At 36.3% G+C, this 18,497-nt stretch overlaps 1 protein-coding gene across 2 annotated transcripts in view; it reads right to left on the minus strand.

The window, feature by feature from the left end:
* The window catches only part of NCK2 (NCK adaptor protein 2), a 92,028-nt gene that overhangs the window by 51,381 nt on the left and 22,150 nt on the right, over positions 1-18,497 (minus strand). For both annotated transcript variants that reach the window (XM_085320871.1, XM_085320872.1), the window contains one exon: positions 6,862-6,933. The gene's annotated coding sequence lies outside the window, so the exon portion shown is untranslated. The remainder of the gene's footprint in view (positions 1-6,861; positions 6,934-18,497) is intronic.

Raw genomic sequence — 18,497 nt, forward strand, 5'->3', positions numbered from 1 at the left:
CCCRTGGTGCTCAGAGAGTACCTTACAGCAGCAGTGCACCCAGAGTGGCTAAAGTGCAAGTCAGCATGAAAGAATGCAAATTTTCATTATTCCACTGASAGTAAATTCACGTTCTGAAGAATACAACTGTCAAAATCTCGCTTACAAGCTAGTTTTAAAACCACTTCTATGGACATTTATATAAAAGGTCTGTACTTATCATTAAAATGTTTAAGCAAAACTAAGGATGTCACACCCTTTTCTTTGGAGAKAAATGTTTCAGCTTATGAAGCACTTTGACCTTCGCCATCATAAAATATTACTCTAGCAACAGAGAAATAGATCTTTCCAGACCCTATAGAAATCCAGGGCTGGTAGAGTATGCCATTGAGTAACCTTCAGAGAGAACTAAAAAAGGAAAACTAATAGTTACTCTGTTCAATCTTGAAAGACAAATTCAGAGACCAAATGTAAAGAGAAGTCTAAGCCTCAGCTCAACAGCATTTTTTTGGATGGTACRTGATAACTTGGGAACTAATGGTATGAGACAATCCGACTTATCAGGGAATGCTCTAAGCACCCATGGACAAAGAACTTTTGCTTTTGGTGCAAAAATAGAGAACTCAAAGTCAGGCTTTTGGGGAAAATCTGGATCCCCCAAACTACCTGCTGCTTTAGGCAAAGGATCTCTCTGACACACTTCATATTTGCATCAAAGGCAGGAGCTTAACTTGGGCATAGAAATATTTCTGTAAAGTTGACAATATTTCTCATYAGAAAAAAAACACTACAGATAAATTTTATAGGCCAATAGAAAGGTAGAACAAGGGATCACAGGGATGAAAAGTGGCAAAGAGAAAWGCAAGGACTCAGAGGGAGAAAAACRGTGCAAGTAGCAATGACAGTAGAAGAGTAACTACTGGAAGGACTGAGCATTTAGCTACTGAATCAAAAAGCAAGAGAGGGATCACTTAAAGGAGACAAGGAAAACAAAAAAAAAGTGTGATAGAACAGAAAGTGAGCTACACAGAATGTCTATTATAGCAAACAACAGAGAGGAAGATGTACGAAACTGCCTCCAAAATAAGGAAAGATGAGATGAGAACTGCAGGAAATCCCTGAAAGAAAAAGGGGAGGAAAGGGGGGAGCATCAGCTTAAATCCAGAAGACTACAAGCAGCCTACGATGTTTTAAAATGAGACCAAATTTAAAACAAGGAAAATAAAAATAGAATTTTAATACTTCTACCAGTGTGCATGGTATTCTATGCTTTGCATTACTGCTGCCTTAAAAAATAAGCAACAGGACAAGTTTATTTTCTCAGTTCTATCCACTCAGTACCATTCAAGCTTTGCTACAACAGTGTAAACAGTTAATTAAATCTGGGCTTGTAATTACTAAGATATTAGAAACAGAACTCCACAGCAAATGTATCATACTTTAAGTACTTTCTATTCCATGAAATCACCGATATTAGCAAAGTTACCCAGAATGTCTCTTCAGCATACAAAATATCATTCAGTAGGTATGAAATGAGATGAACTGCATGTATGATCTCTTCCTGTTCRTAAGAACGAAGTATTTCAGCAAGCAGAATTGCTGGTTTTCAAATATCATAATACATCAATCATGTGAATGTTATGTTATATGGTATACGTCAAGACAACTACTGGAAATACGTAAGTTTATAGTTTTAACTGTATTTCTACTTTACACTGGTGATTTAAACATGAACAATGAATTATTTAAAGTTCCCTCAAAACCACCAAAGCAGAATTGTCTTCCCATCAATTATCAAATGGAGAAACAAATCTTCAACTGATTTTACACCAGTTTCCCATGCCCAGTGATGGCCCATGCCAATGCTGGCTTGTGTTCCTGATTCTGAGAAGCACGAAGCCAAGCCTGCCGTGGGGCAGAGCCACGGAGCGCGGAGGGCACACCGCAGGAACCGAGGGGAGGGCAGGCTCCAGGACRAGGCTGCAAACAGAAGATAACAGCTCCTCTGTGGGGCAAGACCGAGCTGGTTGGGCTGCAAGATCTTGGAGTGACGCAGTAACACCAGCCTCAGCTGCTTTGCTAATCCGTTTCCTCCTTCAGGAAGGTTTTGGATTATTAAACCACCCCTCCTGTGCCAGCACAGCGTTATCACACTATGCAGTGAGGGCACCAGAGCTGCTACAGTCTACACACCTCAAAAACCTCAAGTTGATTCTCCCTGATGCAGGCCCTTATACACAATATTTATCTTAGTATCAAATGCTTTCAGTAACTCAAGATATGCCTCCTTTAATGTAACTTAACTGTATAAGCTATCTTGAAGAGTTTCTAAAGATCATATTCTAAATTATATCAGCAGTCCAGTATAGAGTCAAATCTTTTAACAGAAAGTGATTTAATGTAGGGATATGTTTACTCAGTGACCCAAGAAATAGGTACTCAATACCCAGTTCTGCCAATGTTGTTCCATTTAACATTGGTCAAGACATTTAAATTTGTTCATTGAGGATATTGAAGGCAATTCCCAAGCACATGTGGGCACAGCTCAAGCTTAGGTCTATTTCTAGTTGTGCTCATGAGCTAGCTAGTATACCAAATTCTTTTCAGGAAAAAAAAGGGGGGTTGTCTCAGAAAAACTGACACACAGGATGAAAAGATAAAGTTCATGTTGGCTATTAAACCACAAACCTACTTCCACCAGGAAAAATATGATCATCTTTTTGTTTTTACTGGACTGAATTTTTACGTACTRTGGAAAGCTGTGTAGTGTTCTCTCTGAGAAGGAATCCGTGTGGATTGCAGCCATAAAGCATAACACAAAGGCTRTTTGTGGGCTATAAAAGATGCTGTTAATTTCGAMAAACCCAGGTTGTATCTGAGGCTATCACCAAGGCTGGAAAAGTTTACAGACGAGTGACTCTTAATTATCTATTTTGAATTTATTAAAAAAAAAAAAAGCCTGTATTTTCCTGTAAAGTATTACAATGATTACAAATAGGAAAAAAACAAAAAATGTAGTTAAAATTTTAAGAAGATAATGTCCCTAAGATTACTTAATATATTGTAGAATTGACTTTCCCTGAATTAACATAATAAAATACTTTAAGGGTATACTAGTGGGGGGGGGGGTAAGAGGAGGAAAGTATTCTTCTAAATTGTAATTGTGGATGGAAGAGAGAACATTATACAACTGGTAAACAAATAAAGGGCTACGTTCTGCAAATTTGATCATTATACTAAACTCTAAGTATTTTTTTAAGTAAAGCTAAAAGCTGCATTCAAAGTCTTAAAATAAACACTTCAGGCACCTRGGATAATTGGCATAATTACCAGTTAGTGGGAAGGTGTTTTGTTTTGTTTTGTTTTTCCCCCACACTTTGGAAAAAGGAACTGACATTACTCAGTACATACCTCTCCCCTTAATCACTTTCATAAAAGCTTCACATGAAGCTAACTCATATGAAACATCATGAGTAGTTAATATTTTCCTTAGGTTTAATTCCTCAAAAATCCATTAACAACTGCAAATATGCTGATCCACAAAAAAATACCAGGAACYATTCTGATAAAGCATTACAAATAGTTCCACCAAGTTAAAAACAACAAYAACAACAACAKATATAAATTTCAAGTGAACAAGAAGGTCAATTTTTCGGAAGCATGAGTGCTGAAGTCCCCAATCTTGCACTAAGGAGTGCATTTCAGTAGCAGTGATTTGCAAACCTTCACAGACTAAGCCCTCCACCAAATACTGTGGCACCGTAACAACCAGCCTCTGACCTCAGTTAGGMAAACCTGGTGAATACTGAAGGCCTGATCAGCTCTCCTTTGTACCTTTTTAACACAAACCTTGTCAAACAATCTCCTTTCTGTACACACACAAACGACCTAAATAGTATGTGCCACACCTTTAGGTGTATAATAAGGTTTTGAGAACAAGTCTGCCTTTCTTCCTACTAAAGAAAATTTCCCAAAGTATTTTATCTGAACTTGTACCACTAAAATACAAAAACCCCACACATCTGCTTATTGCACATACTGTAATCACTTTACAGAATATTTTGTTGTGAAAATACAAGATGAGACCTTTTTTTTTTTTCAAAGACAATGTAAGTGAATAAGTAACAAGTTCAAAAGTACAGCAGTACAGCTTTAAAATAGTTTAAATGCTGTTAGGATAGCGTTGCAGCAACTGTAATTGCAATAACTGTGAGAACAATATTAGACTGTCTGCAATTTCATACTATTTTCCTTGCAGAAATGAGAGAAAGATTTAAATAAAAAATATTGTGGATGCATCCATACATTTATCTTGAGGGGAAATGAAGGAGTGATGGGAAGGGCAACAACTAGCTTTCACAGCTAGATGAAAGATGACTTAGCAGATCTCAATAACCTATGATACTCACTATCCCATAAAACTAAAACACTCAACAAAATTATATGAGGAAGTATTATTTTCTGTCATTTGGTGAAGTTTAAAGAACATATTTTCAGTAAAATTTATGAACATTTACTCTGTGACCAAGTGCATTTCCTTTCCAAAGGGCAAAATGTTTAGTATGTCTGATCCAACAAAGTATTTCAAGTATTGGTYGTAATAAAGCTACATCTATGTGTTAATTCCCTTTTTGGAAAGGAATCAGAACACTATGTTTTGCAGAATCAGATCTTCACCAAATTGATTATATTTCATCAGAAACATGCATCATGGTATACACATGCACATAAGGGACAGAAAAGATGCTAAATATAATACAACAAATAGGCTACATTTTGTTACTGAAATGAAATGTAGCCTAACTGGATACTTAAGTAATTTCAGTTCCCATACTTCTTTAAAAGAACCCTGAGATTCCAAATACAGAGGACGTTCTTCCTCTCCTCCTCTCYTCTATTATGTATTTATTGCCTTTTACAGAAGTATACAGAACAACATTTCTTTTCTACGCTTTGAAACAAGGACTTCAGAAAAAAAGAAAACAAAGAAASAAAATTCTTCTATAAGCCAAACGTCACAGAAATATTTCAACAAATTAAGAGTACTCTAACTCCAGTCTACATTTCAATTATATTTTTCCTCAACCAAAATAACGGTTTTTTTTAAGGCAAGACAAGAAAAACGATATTGTCCATGTCATGACCTCATAATGATTTGCTAAATTTCCAAATTTTAATTTAACTAAATTTGAACTGAATACTCTCAGAACACACAGTCCTTGAAAATTACTACAGAGAAAATATTTGAGAGGTCTGTAAGYAGCAAAAACTAAGTCAAATGAACTACAGAATTTTTTGTTTTGTGGATTTTTAAGGCAGTTATATGGCATGTTTGAAATAAATATGAAATACRGACCACAGTAAAACATAAGCTTAATTCTGAGCAGAAAAATTACAGTCATTCTACTCTGATTAAGTCCATAGCTTGACTAATCAGTGGCCTCAGGRTTTTGTATTTATTTTGTATTTAATAAACCTCTTGAGAGCCTTTTAATTTTGTCCACTACCTACATTACATACAAAAAGTATATGAAAATTTACTGGAGTCTTCACTCCAAGATTTTTCCACATACTATTTCTCAYCATTAGTCTCTAAATACAAATACAGAATGTTCAAGTTAAATTTTGGTCTCTTGGAAAGGGCAGGGTTATAAACAAGTCTTTAAATAAGTGTACAGATATCAACTGATTTGAAAAAGTGGTGAYAAAGTCCATTGTAACATCTTGAATYTGCTATCCTAGTATTTCAAAATTTCCTGCTCTAGCTTGAAGGAAATCAAATCATTGGCAAAATACAAGCAGATATTTAAAGACTGGACTGCATTAGTTATYATTTTTAATTCTAACTGGTTCACTTGCATATTTAAACAGATTGAGTCTAATTTAACCATCTAAAAACACTTCACTGGACAGTCTTAACAGAATTCACAGCAAAATAAAGATACACAAGGACTTCATACATTGCTTTCTATCTGAAGTCTCCAAACTGTCAATAATTAATCATCGTAACCTTCTTCTGAAGAAGTTTTTTTTWATTTTATTTTATAAACCAAGAACTCGACTAAGAAATAATAAATTCGCCTGGTAAAGTCATGAATAAAACTAAGATCCCCACTTTCCTGTTCTGTGATGCAGTGACTAGCGTGTTCATTCAGTGTTCTGCCTTTTTCAGTAGCATCATAATGAGGTTTCATTTTTTAAAAAGTTTCTATTAATAAAGTCTCTGCTAAACCACAGGGATCGACTAAGTTACTAAACACAGACAACAGGGTATGTGGATTAAAGAAAGGTAGCTAGGCTCTACCACAAACTGAATTGCATGGAAAACTTCAGCTTCATTAGACTACTTCAGATCTTCACAGCCAGCCCAGAAAGATATTCAAAATACCCTGAATTTATACAGAAAGTAATACTAAATGTGCTCTTAAGAAAAAAGCCCAGGTATACAAAACTTACTTACTTTCAATACTTATAAACTATTATTTAGTTTTCAGAAAAATCAATGAACAATATTGAGCCTGCTACACCAGAGGCTATGAATGACCACTACTCCTCCACACCCTTCCCTACCACACTATCTTCTCTACAGAGCCTTAGGAGAAAAAAGTCCAAAGCTAAAGCAGTAGATAAGAGGTAACAGTCAAAAACAGCTGCAGCAATGTCCCATGCTTAAATAATAATATGACCCTATTCATTTTTTAAAAAGCAAAAGATAGAACTGATTTGTCTCAGATCACTGAAGGAAAAAAACTTGCTATTTAATAATCTATCTTGTAGTTTAAAAATAATTGCAAGCACTGCACCACATGAAAGCGTAAACCAAACAATATACACAGTTAACTCCTTATCTTTAGTTACAAGAAGGAGGCCTGAATCACTTACCTTTGGCACACTGTTAAAAGGATTCAGGTAGTGAAAGGCAGGACTCTCTAACCAACTTATGTACACAAGTATCTGAAACAAAAAAAACAACACATATTTCAGTTTTATCACTAAACTTGAGACGATCTTTATCTAGGAAATTCAGACTTCATAATGTCAAACTCTCCCAGGMAATTTTGAAAGTTAGGCAAAATTGCTTTGATTTGATCCACCTATTTCGGATAAAGAGAATCCTCCTTTATATTTAACTCCTCTTGATGAACAAAGACAAAATAGYGTGGGTTTCCCTTTTCCCTGGCAGTTCAGTTTAACTGTGGACTATCCAGACTATCTAGGAGAAAATCAAAAACAATAGCAAAGCCAGCCAACACATATAAGAGAAATCAGTCAGTAAATTAAACTACAAATTCAAGCCATTTTTTAAGACTACATTTGAAAAAGCAATAACGTAATGTTCTCTTCATCTTTACATTAGTAAGTTTATCTTACATATGCATACTAACATAGAAGAAAAATGTCGTTACACCTGGAGAACTGAGGTACATTAGCAAAGCCAACACGTTGAGGGACATGATTATTTCTGCCCACAAGGCTTGGGCCACTGGCCTCCGCCTGGATGTTGCATCTAGCTTTGCGCCCCCGACACAAGAGTGACAAAGGAAGAACGAGCCCCTAAGGAGGCCACCAAGGTGGCTGGAGAACGTGGSAGAAGAGAGAAGGTGGCATTCAGCRATTCCCCACGCCAGGGGTGTGCACGGGGGCTATCACGGAGGCTCTCCTCCGAGGCGTTCGGCAAGCAGGCAGCAGGAAAAGGAGAGACTTGCGCAAAGGGGAATTCTCTCTGGATGCAAAAATGCAAAGGGGGGCGGGGGGAGGGAATCTGAGCTGCTTTCTGTGACATAATCCTTTGCTCCAAAATGAAACATTACGACTTTTATTCAACTGAGGCCACTCATGCACAAGTATTTCTGACCAAAACCTTCTCAGAACAGTTTCAAATCAGTTGCTGCATTTGCAAAAGCATCCTATGAGGCAAATGCATGAGAAAGAGCCATTCATCTAATAAACCAGTGCATTACAATGAAAGAAACAGATTATACACACTTCAGTACCTTAGACATTTAAAAATAAGATTTAGACTTCCTCCCTTTAACAAATGAAGTGACAGAACTGCTGAAGCCACAGTCGGACAAACGTTTAAGCCAGAATTGTGCCAGAAGAGACAGTCCGGGCTCCTCAACTCCCCCGGCTGCTCACAGCTGCCCCCCAGCAGCTGCCAGTTAACCCGACCAGCACTGACTCACCTAAAAATACACAAGGAAAAGAACAGAGGAAAGGAAATTGGGAAGAAACARAAGAGTTTCCTGAGCCAGTTCACTKCATAAATGAAAATATACCTGTGCCAACAGAAAGCAGATGGGTCTAGAGAAAAAGCCTATCCCCTCCTCTCTGTTTCTTTCTGCGAAAAAGTGCTAGTTGAAATACCTACTACAAGGCCTTACAAGACACTTGCCCTGTTACAAGGCCTGATTTAAGTTCTGAGTTTTCAGTAGATAAAGAATGCATGAACAACAGCACTTTGCTTAATCAAGTCATTTACCCAGTTACAGACCATAACTATATTCTTAGTGCAAATTACTATATTCTACATTGCAAGATCTAYGGTAAATGGGAAGAAAGATACTTCAATAAATGAAGCAAAATTAAAATCCTTAGGAATGAGCAGATCTGTTTCTCTACTGGCTGAACGTTTTGTGGTATGTTTCTCTTCTGGCAATAATACAAGGAAATTTTGAATAGTATGGGGGAAAGGTCAAAAGGAAAATAAAAATCGTGTTTTTTGTTACAAAACCTTCTTCTAAACAATGTTATTCAAAAAATCCCATCCTACTTCACAAAATCTAAATCATCTACTGAGCATTAACATCTTTTAGTTAACTACTGTGCCAAGCTCTGACTTCCTTTTGTTACCATTAGTTGTTAGCCCTCAAAAAAAAAAGAAAGAAAAARAAAAGAAAAGAAAAACTCATCTTCACAAAGGAATATTAATGATATCTTGTGGCTGAAATTGGGAAGAAAAATAGTATTGTTAATCATCAATACCTGAAAAATAAATCTTAGCCTTTTTTAGTCCATTGGTAAGGAAGTATTGTTGGGGAAAATGAAAGTTCAAATTCCATCTGAACACATAAGATAAAGACTTGTATTTATCTCAGTAAAAGAACTCTAACTTCATTTCATACAGCAAGAAAGGTTTCACTTTCACAGCTCAATTAGCATACATTAAAAATAACTGAGAACATTCAAGCTGACTGTGTGTATTTTATCCTGTGACTCTTTGCACTAAAACCTCATTCCTACCAACAGTTTGATAGTAAAATTGAAATAACACACAAATGAATAGACACAGATGCACAAAATGCAGCTCGGCCTCTGTTTCCTCTGGGCTCAACTCTGTTGCATTTCTACCTTTCTCCTGTCACCTTGCTATGGAATAGCCAGAAGACGTTTTCTGCTACAAGTCGTACTGAGAATCTTCCCCCGCAGAGCACGACTCCGTATCCATCACACCTTCCCACAGCCAACATCCTCACAGGCTACACTGTGACTAGGGAAGTGACTCAAACTCAGGATGGAAACCTGCACCTCAGAGAATTAGTTTATGTTAAACACGTCCATTGAAACAATATTCAATTATAGAAGTTCAAAAGCTTTTGCTCATACTATGGTAAGCAGAAGCATCAGTTAAGACTTGAGACTATCTGCCACTGAGTCAAAGGTCTTGTACTGTGGGTATTTTTTTATTTTATTTTCTACAGTCAGAACACTAGAAGGATATATTTCATAATAAAGACAGGATGGGGCATGAAAACCCTGACAGTACAGAATAATCCTCCTACACCTCCAAAAGGTTTGGAACATATATGGTAAGCATTTAATGTCCACACAAAAGATAATTCATTAGATATAACATTAGAAAACTAAAAAACAACAAAAAACATAAAAGTCAACTGTTTTCAAAAGGCAGCTGGGTAAGGCAGCAAGCTACTGCCAYAGCTGCCACGGAGAGTTGGAGTAAAATCATATCCAATAGTATCAGGGCTTAATACTAGTACCATCTGGTATTATGTACATTGCAATACGTCAACTATAACACCAATATATTCATGACTGCAATAGTATCAACATCAATACATGCAATATTTCAAGGTTCCTTACAAATGAACTATGAGCTGACAGTAATATTTTATTATGAGATCCGGAACAGAAGAACAGAAGAGCAGAAGACAATAAAGAGTAAGAAATACAGAGTACAGGAATTGGACGAAAAGGTGACTACAAACATGCAAAACAGAAGGACAAATTTGTTCACTTTCAAACTGCTGTCTCAGTCTGTCTCATTTGTTTTCTAGACCAAGATCTTCAGGACACAAGGATTATTTAAGTCTCAATCAAACACACTTCCGAATAGTCTAACACCTCAAAAAAAGGAATTTGAGCTTGTGCTTGAACACAAGCACTAAGAACAAATAAACATCTTATATAATAAACATTTTATATGTAACAGTTCAGACCTTGTTACAATAAAGATTACAACTTTAAAATATTAGTGTTCTTGTAAGGATTATTTTAAAAGTAACAGCGAAAGTTATTAATTGCCTTTTTTCYATTAACAGTTCTAAAATCTGTGCCATTTTATTTATCCCCATGGCTAAAACCCAGATTCAGTCTTACAATGAGTGTTGTAATGACAATTCTCTCAGACTCTTCCCAATACCAAACCATCTCTGATTTAAAATTCTGATATGAAACAGCTAAAATAATCTCTTTGATACTAATATGTTAATACACAGCAATGACCTGCCCATAAACCTATACTGAACAGACTAGGGATTTTAACTCAAAGGATAAGTCATTTGGGTGACACTGATAACTATGATAAAATTCAACAATTGACGTATTACTGGTGACCTTCTAGAGAACAAATGAAAAGCATCACATTAATACAAATTCTCCTGCAGAGATGATCATACTGGCAATCTGCCAGTTCATTACACCATCTAGCTCAACTTCTTCAACATTAAATATTGCCTTCCTTTGTAATTGACTGAAATACACTAGAGCAATTGCAGGTAACCACTTTGGGCTATTAAAGTATTCCATTAAGACTGCTCCATTAGGCAGATACTTCAGATGAAGTTATGTCTAAATATGCTACGTTCAAAATACTTTAACTACACAGACACTTGGGCAAGTACAATCCCATTCCATGAAGCAGCAGACAGGTCAGCAGCAATTGCTCAAAAGAGCATAAAACCTGAATTTGGTTAAAAGGAAGAGAAACCCACGCAGTTTTTTCAAGATGCTAATAAATGCTTAATATTTTAATTTCCTACTTATGTATCCTCACAGAACTCATTTAATATTACCTCCTTCTAAAACTAAGGAAAAGGTAAAGAAATGCAAATATTCTTTAAATCAAATAAGTCAGTATGTTTCCTGAATACTAAATTTGAAAACCAAGCATGAAACACAAACAGTGAAAAAAACAGAAAGCAAGGTTTCATTCACATGGCACTTAAGGTTTCAAATAAAAAATAGAAATTGCCACATTGCATTACAATCTGTACATTTTSAAAACAGAACATGTAAATCCTATCATACTATATACTCTACACAATTAAGCTCTTGCTCCTTAATACTGTGGTTCCTTAACAGCAAGGAAGCAAATGAAATTGGGGGTGGAGGGGGAAGGAAGAGGGAGGGCAAGAACTGCACTCACTACCTTGCATGCAAAAAAGATGGCTAGATACTTAAAATGMTGGAAAGATTTAACTCTGTAGGCCACCTATGAAAATAAGACCAGCTCTTGAAGCAAAATTCTGTATTTTAAAGGTTTATTTAAGGTTCCAGGTTAAGAGCTATCACCAAAGGCTGTAATGATTAACATAAGAAATTCTGGTCTTTCTGAACAGAGCACACATGCAAGAATGAATATCCTCCTATTCTATCTAGAGTACGAGGACTGTAGTAGAGCTCACATTCCATGGTATTTGCAATAAGGTATTTAAGTATCACTTGCTGCTCAAACTTTTTTTTTCTTTTTTTAATAGATATTTTTTCTTCTTTTCACCTCTGGAAAAGTGTAAGTCAGAAAGAGCATACACTGGGTTGCACTTGGTCTGCAGGCTATCAAGGAGACTACRTTGACTTCTATTCTTGTTTGATTCTGGCAGTCAAATGCATGTTCTCTGTAGACTCCAGTACATACAAGATACGTTTTTTGGGGGCAAAAAGGASGAGTGAAGGGGGAAGAGAGCACCTTTTACATTTGTTTCCATAACCACCATCCTCTATGTCACTAGCCTTTAATTCAGTTCTGTGGATTACAGGTCTTTGAACGATGACCACGACAGTAGTCACCTATACAGTACTGTTCACATGTAAGCTACTAGGAAAAAAAAAAAAAAAAAAAAAAAAGAAAGGGCAAACCTCCACTGGAAAAAGGCATACACAGATGCCTTTTGAAAAGCTGAAAACCATGGATTCAGATGAATTAATGTTGCATCTGTCTCCATCACTAAGTCGCTGACTGAGTATCAGAAATAAAAAGCAGAGACTCTTTGTTACTACTCTTGGTTCAGGTCACATGTCTAAAAAAAAAGCAAATTAACATCATATTTACACAATTAGAGATTTTCTTTGGACTGAGATGTAACAGAAAAGGCAATGTAACATGTGCTACAGAAGTACTTCACATCATTATTATGGTAGACTCAAATAAAGCACACTTAGCCCACTGGCAATTCAAAGTTAATTGTAGCCCTTATTAGAGCCCCTGTTCTGCTAAATTATGCATTCTTCCTTAGTCCAAAGAAAATCTTTCCCATTTCCATATGTATACATTCAAGAAAGTAGCTGTCTGTGCTATAACGGCACTGTCTGAATTTGAAATAGCAGAGAGATTACTGTCTCAATGCTAAAACATATAGATCAGGTGATGCTAAAAAAGGACAAGTCAATGGTTATGTTGGAAACACCAGGCAGACTAAGGGAACCGGAGGAAATGGAAAGAGCAGATCCTAACTGATGCCTTTGAGGAAAACTGTCAGAAATTTCTTGATAAATTTCAAATAGTAAAGGGGAAACTTGCTAAGTAATTTTGGTAGTGCAAGGTCTGATTTTGGCACTGCTCACCTGCCATAAAAGCAGCTCATTGCTGCCAGCTGCAGCAAGTCAGTCTTGCTGAGCCTGAGCCTTTTCACCGAGGAAGTCTGAGTTGCTGCATTCTCCCTTCCTCCAGGTGCCCAGCTACTGGGTATGTAACAACGCTGCAGGCTTTTGCTGTCAAAGTGGAATGTTTCCTTCTGAAGAGTATGCAAGCTCTGCCCTACTCTGTTCAGACAAACTACATCTGAAAAAGTGTTAGCAAAAATAAGTCATTTGACTTTGAAGCGATGTCAGAAAGAACCTGGGGCCAAGGTCYCTGGACTGAAGAAATCTATAATAACCTCAGCTGAAGGAGCTGCAAGTTGAAGAAATCTGTCTCAGAACTGCTACCAGCAGACAGAGTAGTTTAGGCAATGATATATTGTTTCCTCAAACTCTGGATTTGCTTTGCAATAATGAAAATTCCAAGGCTGTACAACTTGCACATACAGACATGAAACTGGAGCCCATTAATAAAATGTTTTCTCCTTCCTCAAACCCCACAGAACCCCTTACTTTAAATTAGAATATGCTCAGTTACTAWCTGGCTACTAGACTCCAGTAACACACTGATAAAAATGATCTTCCTTGTGAGGAACAAGGTATTTCTGGCCTAATGTATCTGTACATCAAAGGCTGGGAAAAACTGACATTCCAGATTTAAAGTTTCTCTGAATCTCCTTTGATAAGCCAACTGAAGGAAAGCAAAGAAGTGTTTCAAGTACAAAACTATTATAACTAGGGATTTACAATTTGCTTAAGAGTCAAGGTTATTTGGAAGATAAACCCTTGGAACTTAGAAATGACTTTGTTTCATACACAACTTTGCTGATACTACAGCCCTGGTCTTTGAGTATTGCAAAAGGGTAGTCCCTAAAGTCAGCATTTTGAATTTGCAGGTCACAATAAAAGTGCTAGGCTCCTCAGATCCGAGAAAAGTAACTAAAGCTTGAGTCACTATTTCCCAGGGAACACAGAGTCCTTAAGAACAACTGCTTTCTTCTTCCAAAACTGATCGGAAACAGTTGAACCAGCTTTTGCCTGAACTGGCCCAGAAACTTTGCTTCAGGTTAACAGCAAGAAAAGAAACGTTAGCATAGTTTGGCTTCAGCTGCAGCACAAAGCAGCCTTGGCTATAGGCATTGCTATTATTGCTGTTTGCAAGATAATGAAATATTCCAAAACCTCGTAATATCCAAACAAAACTCAGCAACAGCCTAGCTTCTGATTTTTTCAGCACTGAATTTTTTCCTTTCATTTGTTTTGTACACATTTGATGGTGCCTTATTCGACTTATTTTATCACACTAAGYCAGTGTCAAAGACAAGAGTTAGAAATATTGCAATCCCTACAACAATTCTCAAAAACAAGATTGCCTATGGCAGCTGTCAAATTAATGACATCTCCAAAGGTATTTGAATACAGTATCTGGGAAGAAATTCAATTATGTCATTTCTTTTGAATACTCCAGAAGTGTTCTACCAGGGTTAGAAGTGGAAATCATTTTAAGTGCAGATTAGCTGTATATCTAGCTCCAAATGTGAAACCAGAAACGAAAACTAAGATCGAAAAGCACATGGCGTTTATCTGGACACAAGGAAGGGGGTGTGGGGGTGGGGGACAAAAYAAAACAAAACAAAAAAAAATCCAAAAAACACTGTTACAGATCTAATAAAAGGTCAAAGCCAATTACCTTGTCCAGATTTTTCCCCTCAAGGTAATAACTTCCAGGTTTACTTTCTAAAAAAGAAGCTCTGTTGACTACAATAACTAAAGAATTCCTGCTTAGTTTTGCATCCTTCATTACAAGTGTGTTTTTTTCAAATGTCTTTTACCCAACAAAATATGATTTTTTAGACTACCGGTGCAAACTATGCAGTGCAGTTTTCTTCAAAGCTGTTATTACAAATTAATACTACAAACAGTTTTAAATGTCACAGAATTTTAGAAAGTTCTGTAGTAGACAGTAAAAGTTCTGACACAGCATAAACAGCAAAAACACTAGTAGAATATTAATTGTTATCAATTTTCCAGAAATGCAAACTAAGTTTTATCTAAAAACTTATCTGAAAGAAAACAGTATTTTGTCATACTCAAATAAAGCTGCAGTGACAACAGTATCCAGGGTTTTTAATCAAAGGGTACAATTTCTTGCTGCTTCTTGCCTTCTTTCCTTAAAATACTCTAACCACTGATTTCCTTTTTACCATGAAAGCGTTCGTGTTACTGCTCAATTACGGGGCAATTTCACCTTGTTGAACTTCACCAAGAATTCTGTTTATTTTTGGGTTGAGAACATCCGACTATCAAGCTGGAGGAGCTATAGTCTTTTAACTCARAGTTACAGGGATTTATTTTCCCTTTACTTACAGATATCTGTATTTTTATAAGCAACTATTTTAATAAGTCTAGCTGTTGTTTAAATGAGAATGTTCAGAGATTGGCTTCTAAAGTACCTTCCAGAATAAACGAGCAGGTGACAAATAACTGAAGCAATACAAACAAAATGCTAACTCAAACTTTCTAATCAATTACAAATAGATAAATAAGCCTTTAAATAAGTGAATGAGAATGAAAAATAGCAGATTGCAATTTAGACAAAGTTTCTAACCCTGACCAGTCTGTACACAGAAGAAAACACTTCCAAAGGTAAAAATTTATCTCACTATTTATATTCTGAGTGCTTCTGCATATCAGTATACCAAATTGAGGGGACAGTAAAGCATTTGTTATGGATGGGCCATCATCTCATGATGTGTTTATTACACAAAGACTCATGCAGATAAAGGGTTCTTTTTAAAGCATTTCGCTGAGYATCTTCATAAGGGAGACTGAGAAAAGCCTGAAAACATGAAGCTATTTCTGTCAAAATCTGCTAAATTCTAGAGTATTCAGCTAATTCAAAAAGTAATTCAGAGAAAAGCATACCACACAAAGATACAATTGTGCTTTTGAACTGCACATAAGCTTAATTCAGATCACTGCCCACCACCAACTATGATCTTCACCTGCTCAGCACATTTAATCTTGAATCATTCTTAGAGGCATGCATAGAGCTCCTTTTGCAAGCTGCCAATTTTGGGTATTACCAGCTTGGACTAAATTCAAGCCAGTGACCTACCACATTTTCTGATATTACAGCAAAACTTAGAATACCAGACATGCTTTATTATTAACAAGTTAAAARTTAACTTTCTTCAAATATTTTCTTAAAATTAAAAAATCTAGAGATTTTAAAATAGCTTGCAATTTAACTATGCAATTAATGAGCTTTCAGAAATGGTTTGGCAAAGACTAAAGAACAAATTGCTTCTTTTTTTTTAAGAGAATAAGAATATACTGAAGGAATCAATTCATTAACAGTTCTTTATTCAAGAGATTTCATTTTTGCATCTGCTGTCTATAACACACAGTGCAGTAGTATCATGAATTCTTTACRTCATACATGAACTACGAATCCAATTACTACTCTGTTAGGTCTCTTAACTCCCATACTGTATGACAATATACTGAACAAAAACTTCAGCATGTAATCTGGCCATTTTCACAGCATGATATAGGTAGCAACTGCTGCTTAGTAAGATTTCATTTATAACTCAGATAACYGAACTTAACAAATTGGGCGGCTAATCTATTTTATGTTTGACCATTCTGTTTGTCTCACAGAGGTCTGTCAACTCTGTTCTGAGGTTCTAAAAACAAGCACAAACACCAGCAAATCATAACCTAGTGAATTCAACATTTATTCCAAAGGTGTCACTGTTTCTGTTTAACTTTCCTGGGTAAGGAACCACTTTGATGCAGAGTAACTTCAGGTTTGGTGGAAAGGGGGTACAAAAACAAAATCCCACAGGCCTGAAGGGTACTGAAAGGAGATTTTTTTTTTTTTTTTTTGCGGCAGGGGGAAGAGAAGCTCTTATAGAGCCTCTCTAGCTCTCTCTCTCTCTATATATATATATATACACACACACACACACACCTAGCTTATAGAGAGAAGCTAGGTATAAATAAATATCACTACTAAATGTTACACCGTAGGTCTCTAAAACTTTCATAATCTCTGAAAATTTCACTGCTCCAGTGGAATTACATTATAATCATGTATCCCTCTACTTTCATTACAATACTTAACAACTCCTGCAACTACTCTTTTGAGATGTGCACAGGTCTGCCCTTTCTTTTGGGAGGCTAGCCAAAAATTCAGCATCATCTAGTAGTAAGCAGCTGCTGTGTTCAAAGCCCCCTCTCAAAAGGGTGCACAAGAGTCTTGGTSAATAGCTGTTTCCTGATAGCTGACACAACTAAATCATCTTCCTTGCGCAGGCTACAAAGCAAAATGTCATGCTGACATTTACACTCATGATCTGTTGTTAAAACACAGGAGTCAGGAAAACAAATGCTGTCTACTTTTAAATATATTCCATAGCTCTAAACACTTTGTTTCTAGGACAGAAAGCTTCAAAGTTTCGAGAATAGGCTTTCAAAGCTTCAGTAACAGTCTTAAATTCTAGCAATGATTTTATGGAATTTTGTTCTTTACATGCCTACCACCAACAGTCATTACAACCRTGAGAAATACCCAAGTTCCAGGTTGATGGTGAGGACAGTGATTTCTTTATYTGGGGGAGACTAGGGGAGGGGAACAAGTTCCAATGTCATTTCAAGGCTCATGCTCCAATTCTGCAATCAGAAAAGATGTTAGCCACAGCTTTCCCTATGCAGAGGGGACTATACAGGCAGTGACATTACTGATTTTTACCTTTGCTGAAATTGTCAAAATAATGAAATAAAAGGCAAAGGTATTCTTTCCATGTATGTTACTGATTCAAGTGGTCTTGATCTCCAACTTCGAGCAGCACTACAGGCCTTCAGAAACATGAAGCTTCATTTACAGCAACATGAAGATGGCAACTTTATGAATGAAATATCTTTGTCTGAAAATGAAGCTAAGTATTACCTTCTAGTTCTTTAAACTTAGTAACAAAGAACTGAAAACATTAAGGTACTTGTACATTTAAATAATTCTAAAAACTCTGGTTTCCTTTTAAAGAGGAGGAATAAGTTCCTCTCATTCCTACAGGATGTAAACTATAGTTGCTTTCATTTTATTTTACCCTTCAGTTTTGTAACCTGTGATGGTAAATACTGATCCTGTAACAGGCACTTACTCTCTTGGGAAGCTACACCTCTCCAACTGCGAAAGAGCACAAACATCTGATGTTCTTCAGAATACAAAGCCTATTGCTTTGAAATCCAAGAGTAGCAGTCTCAGAAACCCACTGCTGATTATTAAAGCATACACAAAATTTTCATTCTGTAACAGCCTTCCATTTAAATCAGTAACATTGTAGACTGACATCTGAGGCCAAAAGTGCTTTTCTTCTTGATAGATACAGAGTAAGGGTTAAAAAAAAAAAAAAAAAAAA

This window comes from Rhea americana, unplaced genomic scaffold (genome assembly GCF_003343005.1).
Source record: "Rhea americana isolate MKP2758 unplaced genomic scaffold, rheAme1 scaffold_66, whole genome shotgun sequence".
Taxonomy (NCBI): Eukaryota; Metazoa; Chordata; class Aves; order Rheiformes; family Rheidae; genus Rhea; species Rhea americana.